Below are 11546 nucleotides of genomic sequence, written 5' to 3'. Positions count from 1 at the left end.
TCAACAAAATGGGGTGGTAGAAAGGTTCAACCGTACGTTAATAGAAATGTCAAGATATATGCCATTGGTTCAAATATAGAAGAGACACTACGGGCAGAGGCTGTTCATACTGCAGCATACATACGAAATCGTTTACCAACAAAGGCATTAGATTCCATGACACCTTATAAAGCATGGTACGGTCATATACCTAAAGTGGGGCATTTACGGGAATTTGGATCCATCGCTATGGCGCTTGATAAAAGACAGGTTGGCAAATTTAAACCTAAAGGCAAATAGTATACATTGGTTGCAAACTCAGATACGTCCAAAGCATATCGCTTGTTTGATCGGACAACAAAACTGCTGATTATAAGTAGAGATGTTTATTTCATAGAATCAGCAGACGCGGATCAACAATCAAATGTAATAGTATGTTCAGATGACCATAACAAATTCAGTAAGCAGCTGTTATACATTGCAAATATGGATGTTGATGCTAGCAACACAAGCGTTGACGAGGCAGGTAGACATAGTGTTGAGCATACAAAAGCAAGCGATGTACACATACCAATAATAGATGGTGATGATAGAAATACAAGCGCTGACGAGGTATATGTCAATCAGAGTAGTGAACGTATGCAAGTAAGCGATGCAGAATTTGAATCGGCAGAAGATGAACCAGCTGTACCAAAGCGATGTTCAGGTAGGCCAAAATTAGTTCGATCTGGTGGGGTCGGTAGTCCAAAAAAGGTATATAATACTTTAAATTTTATGCGCGCTGATGACGTTAAGGTACCTAACACGGTAGAAGAAGCATTATCTGGCGAATTAGCAGAAGAGTGGCTTAATGCAATGTAGGTAGAGTATCGTGCGCTATTAAATAACGACACTTGGGATTTAAGGGAACTTCCCAAAAACCAAAGCGTTGTGAAAAATAAATGGGTATTCCCTTTAAAGAGAAACACAGATGGTAGTGTTGAACGCTTTAAAGCTAGATTGGTTGCGAAGGGTTGTTCGCAAGTATATGGTGTTAATTACGATGTGACGTTTTCACCGGCTGTACGATATAGTACAATTAGATTAATTTTTCTGCTTGCGGCAGAGTACGGTTTGCATTTACATCAAATGGATGTATCAACTGCTTACCTTAATAGTGAATTGTCTGAAGATATTTACATGGCGCAACCAGAAATGTTTGTTAATGAACATTTTCCAAACAATTGCTTAAAACTTAAGAAAGCTTTGTATGGACTCAAACAGTCCGGTAGGAAATGGAATATGAAACTAGATGTCATACTAAAGCGAATAGGTTTCGAGTCATGCCGTGCGTATATGTTCAAAATATTGAGGGTCAAATTAATATTTTGGTAGTATGTGTAGACGACTTATTGATTGCATGTTCAGATTTGCAAAATATGCAAGATATAAAGCACAAGATCTCGAATGCAATAAAGGTAGTAGACAAAGGTCAAGTTAAGAATTTTTTAAGTATGGAAGTCGATAGAAATGGCCAAACTGGAGCCATTGCAATAAACCAAAAGGGCATATTAAAAAACTTCTGCGTGAGCTTGGTATGCAAGATTGTCGACCGATTGCTATACCTTTGGACCCAGGTTATAGAGTGAACTGCGAAAACAAAAATTGTAAGCGTGTAGATCAAAAGCAGTATCAGTCGCTTATAGGATCGCTTATGTACCTTGCGGTATGTACGCGACCAGATATATTACATTCTGTATGTAAACTAGCGCAACGTAATAAGGATCCACATACCGAACATTTAGCGACAGGGAAGCGTATATTAAAATACCTATGTGCAACACAGGAAAAACAGTTGAAGTATCAAAAAGCTGGCAAGAAAATCGAATGTTTTGTTGATGCGGACTGGGGTGGAGATCCGACTGACCGGAAATCTTATACAGGATATGCAGTTATTCTAGCTGGAGGAGTATTCTCATGTGAATCAAAGAAACAACAAACTGTAGCACTTAGTAGCACAGAGGCTGAGTACATGGCCATGACAGAAACATTTACTGGCATATTGCAATGGACCCATTTCGAAAACCGCCAACGTAATCATCATCAGGCAATTTTGTAATGTTATCAAATTCGCAACGAAGAAGAACTTTAAAAAAACAAATCTACATGGCACACAAATTAATATAGTGACAAAATGTCTCAATTGTGTTGTTATTGTAGAAATGAGAAAAACTGAATTAAGCATGAAAACAAATACCAGCAGGATGGCCTAGTGGTTAAAGGCTACTGCAGTTTCACCATGCGATTCACGGTTCGAATCCCGGTGGAACCTTTGACAACATTAAAAAATTGCCTCATGATGATTACGTTGGCGGTTTTCGAAATGGGTCCATCGCAATATGCCAGTAAATGTTTCTTTATTTTCAGTTTCTCTTAGAAAACATAATAATTGAAATTCAATTATTATAAGCCGGTGTTAAGCTCATGTATTCTTAAATATAAGAATAAACTGAACACACCATTAAACAAGCATAAATTTTTTCTTCTCTTTACTTTCAACAAATAAATTTCGTATTATATTTCGTGTTAAATAAAACTACTTTGTATTGCACTTGAAACATGTGCATAGTGATTTTACTTGGATTAGAGGAAACTTCCACAGTGCTAAGTACACTATAAACTTCAAAAGTTCAACAAATACTTTAGTACAGGGTAATTTTCATACCTATTTGTGACTATGGTCTCCTCGAGATATAGGCCAAAACGTGGATCAGGGTAACACGAGGATGTGTATTTACATACGTCCTATTCGATTTGCCAGAAATGTGGTATATTAATTTGCCTATATTAGTATTTTCGATCCTTTTATCCAGGAAGTAGACCAGGGACGGACTGCGACTGGGATTAGGACTAGGACTGGGACTGAGTTAGACGGAAAAAGCTTATTAAAATGAATGCAGATTGGCTAAGCGCGCATGACACACCACACCGGCACACTGGCAGGAGCGACCCTGTCACCGATTTAACACACCACACACATAAATTGTCACACCACAAACCACACCACATATATATTTATACATAAACATAAGTCACAATTGTAAAACTTCATACAATTCTGTCGTTTCGCGCCATCGCTACTAACTATTTTAAATAAACAAACAACTGAATATTTTAAATAAATTTTGTACACTTTATATTAAAGTTGGAATCTTTCCCTTTTTATTTAATTTGGCTACGGTTTGTTCGAGGTGAATGCAGTGGAATATTGAGTGTAAAAAAGGGCTAAAATTTATATATGGCCCATCTCGCCGAAAAGAAAGGCACCTATGGACAGTGGAAAAAAATAATTCAAAATCAAAACATAACAAGTAAGGAAGGTTAAGTTCGGGTGTAACCGAACATTACATACTCAGTTGAGAGCTATGGTGACAACATAAGGGAAAATAACCATGTAGGAAAATGAACCGAGGGAAACCCTGGAATGTGTTTGTATGACATGTCTATCAAATGAAAGGCATTAAAGAGTATTTTATGAGGGAGTGGGCCATAGTTCTATAGGTGGACGCCATTTAGGGATATAGCCATAAAGGTGGATCAGGGTTGACTCTAGAATGCGTTTGTACGATATGGGTATCAAATGAAAGGTGTTAATGAGTATTTTAAAAGGGAGTAATCCTTAGTTCCATAGGTGGACGCCGTTTCGAGATATCGCCATAAAGGTGGACCAGGGGTGACCTTAGAATTTGTTTGTACAATATGGGTATCAAAAGAAAGGTGTTAATGAGTATTTTAAAAGGGAGTAATCCTTAGTTCCATAGGTGGACGCCGTTTCGAGATATCGCCATAAAGGTGGACCAGGGGTGACCCTAGAATTTGTTTGTAAAATATGGGTATCAAATGAAAGGTGTTAATGAGTATTTTAAAAGGGAGTAATCCTTAGTTCCATAGGTGGACGCCGTTTCGAGATATCGCCATAAAGGTGGACCAGGGGTGACCCTAGAATTTGTTTGTACAATATGGGCATCAAACGAATGGTGCTCATGAGTATTTTAAAAGGGAGTAATCCTTAGTTCCATAGGTGGACGCCGTTTCGAGATATCGCCATAAAGGTGGACCAGGGGTGACTCTAGAATGTGTTTGTACGATATGGATATCAAATTAAAGGTATTAGTGATGGTTTTAAAAGGGAGTGGTGGTTGTTGTATAGGTGGTCGCCTTTTCGAGATATCGCCATAAAAGTGGAACAGGGGTGACTCTAGAATGCGTTTGTACGATATGGGTATCAAATGAAAGGTATTAATGAGTATTTTAAAAGGGAGTAATCCTTAGTTCCATAGGTGGACGCCGTTGCGAGATATCGCCATAAAGGTGGACCAGGGGTGACCCTAGAATTTGTTTGTACAATATGGGTATCAAAAGAAAGGTGTTAATGAGTATTTTAAAAGGGAGTAATCCTTAGTTCCATAGGTGGACGCCGTTTCGAGATATCGCCATAAAGGTGGACCAGGGGTGACCCTAGAATTTGTTTGTACAATATGGGCATCAAACGAAAGGTGTTAATGAGTATTTTAAAAGGGAGTGGGCCTTAGTTCTATAGGTGGACGCCGTTTCGAAATATCTCCACAAAGGTGGACCAGGGGTGACTCTAGAATATGTTTGTACCATATGCGTATCAAATTAAAGGTATTAATGAGGGTTTTAAAAGAGAGTGGTGGTAGTTGTATATGTGAAGGCGTTTTCCAGATATCGACCAAAATGTGGACCAGGGTGACCCAAAACATTATCTGTGGGATACCGCTAATTTATTTATATATCTAATACCTGCCAAGATTTTAAGGGTTTTTTATTTCGCCCCGCAGAACTTTTTCATTTTCTTCTACATAATATGATAGGTGTCACAACCATTTTATAAAGTTTTTTCTAAAGTTATATTTCACGTCAATAAAACAATCCAATTACCTTACCATGTTTCATCCCTTTTTTCGTATTTGGTATAGAATTATGGCATTTTTTTCATTTTTCGTAATTTTCGATATCGAAAAAGTGGGCGTGGTCATAGTCGGATTTCGTTCATTTTTCATACCAAGATAAAGTGAGTTCAAGTAAGCACGTGAACTAAGTTCATTAAAGATATGTCGATTTTTGCTCAAGTTATCGTGTTAACGGCCATGCGGAAGGACAGACGGAAGACTGTGTATAAAAACTGGGCGTGGCATCAACCGATTCCGCTCATTTTCACGGAAAACATTTAACGTCATAAAATCTATGCCCCTACCAAATTTCAAAAGGATTGGTTAATTTTTGTTCGACTTATGGCGTTAAAAGTATCCTAGACAAATTAAATGAAAAAGGGCGGAGCCACGCCCATTTTGAAATTTTCTTTTATTTTTGTATTTTGTTGCACCACATCATTACTGGAGTTGAATGTTGACATAATTTACTTATATACTGTAAAGATATTAAATTTTTTGTTAAAATTTTACTTAAAAAATTTTTTTTTTTAAAAGTGGGCGTGGTCCTTCTCCGATTTTGCTAATTTTCATTAAGCGTATATATAGTAATAGGAGTAACGTTCCTGCCAAATTTCATCATGATATCTTCAACGACTGCCAAATTACAGCTTGCAAAATTTTAAATTACCTTCTTTTAAAAGTGGGCGGTACCACGCCTATTGTCCAAAATTTTACTAATTTTCTATTCTGCGTCATAATTTCAACTCATCTACCAAGTTTCGTCGCTTTATCTATCTTTTGTAATGAATTATCGCACTTTTTCGGTTTTTCGAAATTTTCGATATCGAAAAAGTAGGCGTGGTTATAGTCCGATATCGTTCATTTTAAATAGCGATCTGAGATGAGTGCTCAGGAACCTACATACCAAATTTCATCAAGATACCTCAAAATTTACTCAAGTTATCGTGTTAACGGACGGACGGACGGACGGACATGGCTCAATCAAATTTTTTTTCGATCCTGATTATTTTGATATATGGAAGTCTATATCTATCTCGATTCCTTTATATATGTACAACCAACCGTTATCCAATCAAACTTAATATACTCTGTGAGCTCTGCTCAACTAAGTATAAAAAGAGACAATACAGTCCACACACAAAAAAACATAAATATCAAAAAAATTGCACAAAAAACGAAATATTATACAAGTGAAGAAAAAAATTTTAAAATTCATAAACAACAAAAAAATACAACATGCAATGTAACTAGAAACATACATATTAAAAATAATACCGGCGCGATAAATAATTACAAAAACAACAAAACATATACGGGTCATAAAACACAAAAAATCACAGAACGGGCGCGAAAAACTCAAAATATATAAGATATAGGAAAAAATAAATCCTAGCGGAAAAATATATACATACATAAGTCTGAAATAAGAGGTGTAGAGGTTAAATAAAAGTTGCGGTCAAAAAGTGCATATACATATTAGGGTGTCACAGAAAAATATTTTTGTTTGCGAATTCCCCCAAAATTTTTGCCACAATTTTTTAAAGTTCAATTGGTATTGTTCGCGGCAAATACACGATAAAGTGAATTCGGGCATGTACTTAAAACACCAAACAGAAAAAATAAATAAATTCGTACACAATAAATAAGTTGATGAAGCTTTGATCCCCTATACACCCTAGCCCCAGCTTTGTCGCGGTAAGTTATATCTTAACATTTTTATTAAAGTATTGCCTCGTGACAAAAAAGGAAAAAAAAAATTAAGAAAGAAAAAAAAATTTTTTTTAAATAACTTTAAAATATTTGTCACTAATGCTTATTTACTTCCGCCTGCACAATAGCGAAACTGGAGTGCCGCTTTAATTGCAAGTATGTACTTGCCAATATTATCCCACAATACCCCTTCGTCTTTAAAAAGAGAGCTGGAAGCAGGATTGCTTAACAAAAAAAAAAATATAATAAGCATTAAAAATTAATTGCGGCAAAGATTAGGATTTTTATTATATCATATACATACATATCACATATTTCGATATTACATACATAAATATAAATTTATCACCCCGTTGTTCGCACCCAAAAAATAACATAATATATATATTTTGATCAACCTTGCATATAAATATACGGTTAAAATTTACTTGTGAGGCCATACTAAAAGTACCTACATATATACCAACACAGATCCAGACAAAAAATATTAAAAATATATACATACATATGTACGTCCTTACTGCTTATTTTTCGTGTTGTCTAGGACAACTTAATATTCATAAAACAAAAACAAATTAAAATTCAAGTTTTCACTTGCAAATTTATCCCGCAATATTCCCTCTGCTTGCGGTCCTAACATATAAGTCAAGCAAAGGCAGGATAGTGAAAATTAATAAGCAGTAGGAATAAAGAAGGAAAAAAAAATCATCGCTAACGCACTTTCCGGCCTCCCAAATAAATCTATAATACAAAAATAAGTCGAGTTTTCCTTCCTGACGCTATAAATCCAGAACGCACCAACCGATTTCCACGGTTTTGCATTCGTAGGAAAGGTCTTGAGGTTTATATCAAAGAAAATTCTGGATCGACGCACAGGGTTTCGAGATATAGGCCAAAACGGTTACACGGGTACCCCTAGAATGTGTTTATAGAATATGGATATCAAATAAAAGCTGTTGATCAGTGCTTTAGTAGAGGGTAATTTTCATACCCCTGGTAGGGTTTCGAGATATAGGCCAAAACTTGGACCCCGGTACCCCTGGAATGTATTTATAGAATATGGATAACAAATGAAAGCTGTTGCTGAGTGCTTTAGTAGAGGGTAATTTTCATACCCCTGGGTGACTAGGGTCTCGAGATATAGGCCAAAACGTGGACCCGGGTACCCCTAGAATGTGTTTCTAGGATACGGATATCAAATGAAAGCTGTTGATGAGTGCTTTAGTAGAGGGAAATTTTCATATCCCTGGGTGACTAGGGTCTCGGAGATGTATGCCAAAACGTGGACCCGGGTACTCCTAGAATGTGTTTATAAAATATGGATAACAAATGAAAGCTGTTGATCAATGCTTTAGTAGAGGGTAATTATCATACCCCTGGGTGATTAGGGTCTCGAGATATAGGCCAAAACGTGGGCCCGTGAACGCATAGATAGTGTTTTTACATTATGGGTATAAAATTGAAGCTGTTGATGAGTGCTTTAGTACAGGGTAGTTTTCATACCTATTGGTGACTAGGGTCTCGAGATATAGGCCAAACGTGGGCCAGGGTAGCAGTAGGATGTGTTTTTACATTATGGATATCAAATTGAAGCTGTTGATGTGTGCTTTAGTGCCAGGGTATCGATATATAGGCCAAAAAGTGGACCCGGATACACCTAGAATGTGTTTTTACATTATGGGTATCAAGTTGAAGCTGTTGATGTGTGCTTACAGAGTAAGATTTACACCGCTGGGTGACTAGGGTCTCGAGATATAGGCCAAAACATGGACCCGGATACCCCCAGAATGTGTGTGTATTATGGATATCAAATGAAAGCTGTTGCTAAGAGCTTTAACGTAATTTTCAATGTGATATTCGATTTAGTCGCATCAACCTGGCAAAACTGATAAATATGCATGTGAAGCCGAAATTAAGATATGAATTAATAATACCCACATACCTATTTAAATACGTCCTATTCGATTTTCCTGAAATTTGGCATATCAATTTTCCTATATTATATTTACGATGCTTTTTTCCGGGAAGTAGACCACAGACGGACTGCGACTGGGATTAGGACTAGGACTGAGACTGAGAATGAGACTCGGAGTGGGACTTGGACTTAGACTCGGAATGCGACTGGAACTAAATACGTACCATCCTCTGGGACTGGCAATAAGATATGAAGAAGAATGAGAAAAACTTGAGAGAAGAGAAAAGAGAGAAGGAGACTGAGAAAGAAATAGAACGAGAGGAAGAGGGAGAGAGATGAAGCGAAAAATAGTGTGGCAGGAGTGAATACAAAGACTAGGAAAAAGAGTAGAGGGCGAAGGCAGAGTTGGACGGAAAAACCTTATTAAAATGTATGCAGATATACCAAATTTAGGACAGAACATCGTCTGCCGGGTCTCATAGTCATATTGTAAAAACATACTTAAACGATTCGCACAAAAAAATAAACGTAATAAACATAAAATGCGCACGCAGATCATGGCAGCTTTACCACCTGAGCGCTGCAAGTTCTCTCTGCCTTTCACTATCACGGGTGTTGATTTTGCCGGACCTTTCAAGCTAAAGTCCTCGATGCTAAGATCCTCTACCACAATTAAGTGTTACGCGGCCGTCTTTGCATGTTTTACGACAAAAGCGGTGCACTTAGGGTTATGTTCTTATTTTACCACTTCAGGTTTTCTCGCGGAATTTGCACGCTTTGTCGGACGGCGAGGATTTCCATCAAAAATCATGAGCGGCAATGGAAAAACCTTTATCGGTGCCAAAAGAGCCACCGAAAAGGAGTTCAACCAATTCGCTAAGCAAGTCTCACCGGAAATCATTAAAACATATGCACGCCAAGGCATTAATTGGCACTTTATTCCCCCCAGTTCACCACACATGGGCGAACTATGGGAATAAGCAGTAAAATCTTTAAATAGCATTATAAGAAAACTGCTGGCAATAATATTTACATTTGAAGGGTTTACGACTCTGTTAATACGAGTGGGAGCCGTTCTAAATTCACGGCCACTCTCAGCGATCTCGCAAGACCCCTCTGATTTTACAGCCCTTACTCCTGGGCATTTTCTAAGAGGAGCTCCACTTCTGGCTATAACTGAAGCAACTGTGGACTCACTATCCCTGATAAATCGATGGGAACGAATTAAAATTATCCACCACGATTTCAGTGGCCGATGGAAGGAGGAATATCTAAAATACCTCCTTAAACGATATTGATGGAAAAATACACAAGAAGCCCCAAAAATTGGTGAAGGCGTCCTAATTCACAACATACATTATGGCCCCGGCGGTCACATCCGAGTAGTTGACCTGCGACCGCAAAACGGTATACTCACTCGACCGCTCGTAAAGCTTTGCCTTTTACCAACCGATGATATTAACGCACCTATCGATCGCCCATATAACTAAAATAATAAACCGAAACCGGTAAAAATCAATATGTCCGTCTAATGATGCATAAAAATCGAATACCGCTTTAAAGATATCATAAGAAAAAACAAACTATACATATCCATATTTATATACTATATATATACCAATACATAGTTACATCTCACCTAAAGTTGCTTAAATCAAGCAACCTATTACATTTATGAGACGCTAAAGTTCCTTCTCTCTCCAAATAGATGAACATGGATATGGAAACCGACCAAATCGCCCCAACATCAGCTATCCGTTCGGCTGTAAACGTGCCACGGCCAAAGACACTGCCAACCGCACAACCTCGCACTAATGCTACCAGGGCAGAAGCCATACCGAGCGCAACGTCTCGCAGGACCACACCAAGGCCCGATACAGTGGCCGCATGTCCGGTTCCGGTTAGCGATCCAGTGGCGGCACATGTCGTGTTGCCGTTCACACACGCTACGCCTGTGCGCAATATTTAGGGGCACGCAACCAACGCAAAGGCAGCAAGTGGCACAAGCGCATGGCTATTGCCTTAATAGCTTGGCACTATGGCATGCCACGGAAGCTTGCGCCTCCATCGGCCTGTGCCAATTGTGCGACAGGCCGCATCATACATTATTACATCACCCGGCGAGGCGCAACGTCCCTGTGGCACTACCTACACGAGGCACTCGCAACATCGTGCGACAACGGCCGCCCACACAACACATTACGCAGGCATGACGTCCACATTGGCAGCAAGACTAGCGTCCAAGGCAAAGGACACATCCTGGGGCCCGGTATCGCCCTCCACCACCAGCACCTCATCGGCGTCCAGCACGGAAACGCACTCGTCGCTCAATTGGGCTTAGTAACGTGGTGGAAACGCTGCAGCAGCTGCAGAGACTGCTACGCTGATAACTCGCCTAGGGGGCCGGGATTGCTAAGCGCGCGTGACACATCACACCGGCACACTGGCAGGTGCAACCCTGCCACCCACTTAACACACCACACACTAACACTAACACATCCACGCACATAAATTGTCACACCACACATATACATTTATACATAAATATAAATCACAATTTGTAAAACCATTGCACTATGGTCTGGCGACCGGGGTTTGCTGGCCAAAAGTCGTTTTCTAAAGTATTCGATAGCAATTTTTTTTATACCCTCACAAAAGTAATACTTCAGACTAATAAATTGCATACTTAGGTTTTTCTTTAAATATTTGGCAGTAAAGATTTCAGCTGTCAAATTTCGCATTTCGAAAAAAAAAATTAATAGTTCCTTTTAGTCTTCCTCGTATTTAAAAGTTTAATAATTCCTCGAATAGTGCATATATTTAAAAAAAGTGAATGGGGGTGAATAAGGAAGGTAAGAATTTGTGATTAAAGGAAAAAACAGTTACTATTGATTGCTAGATAAAAAATAAAATCCCTTTCAAAAAGAGCTCTCATTTTGATGATAATACTCTTATTTAAGGAGAGCTATAAAAAAGTCTGAGGTTGT

This window comes from Eurosta solidaginis, chromosome X, assembly GCF_040869045.1.
Source record: "Eurosta solidaginis isolate ZX-2024a chromosome X, ASM4086904v1, whole genome shotgun sequence".
Classification (NCBI taxonomy): domain Eukaryota; kingdom Metazoa; phylum Arthropoda; class Insecta; order Diptera; family Tephritidae; genus Eurosta; species Eurosta solidaginis.
This window is presented reverse-complemented; position numbering follows the sequence as displayed.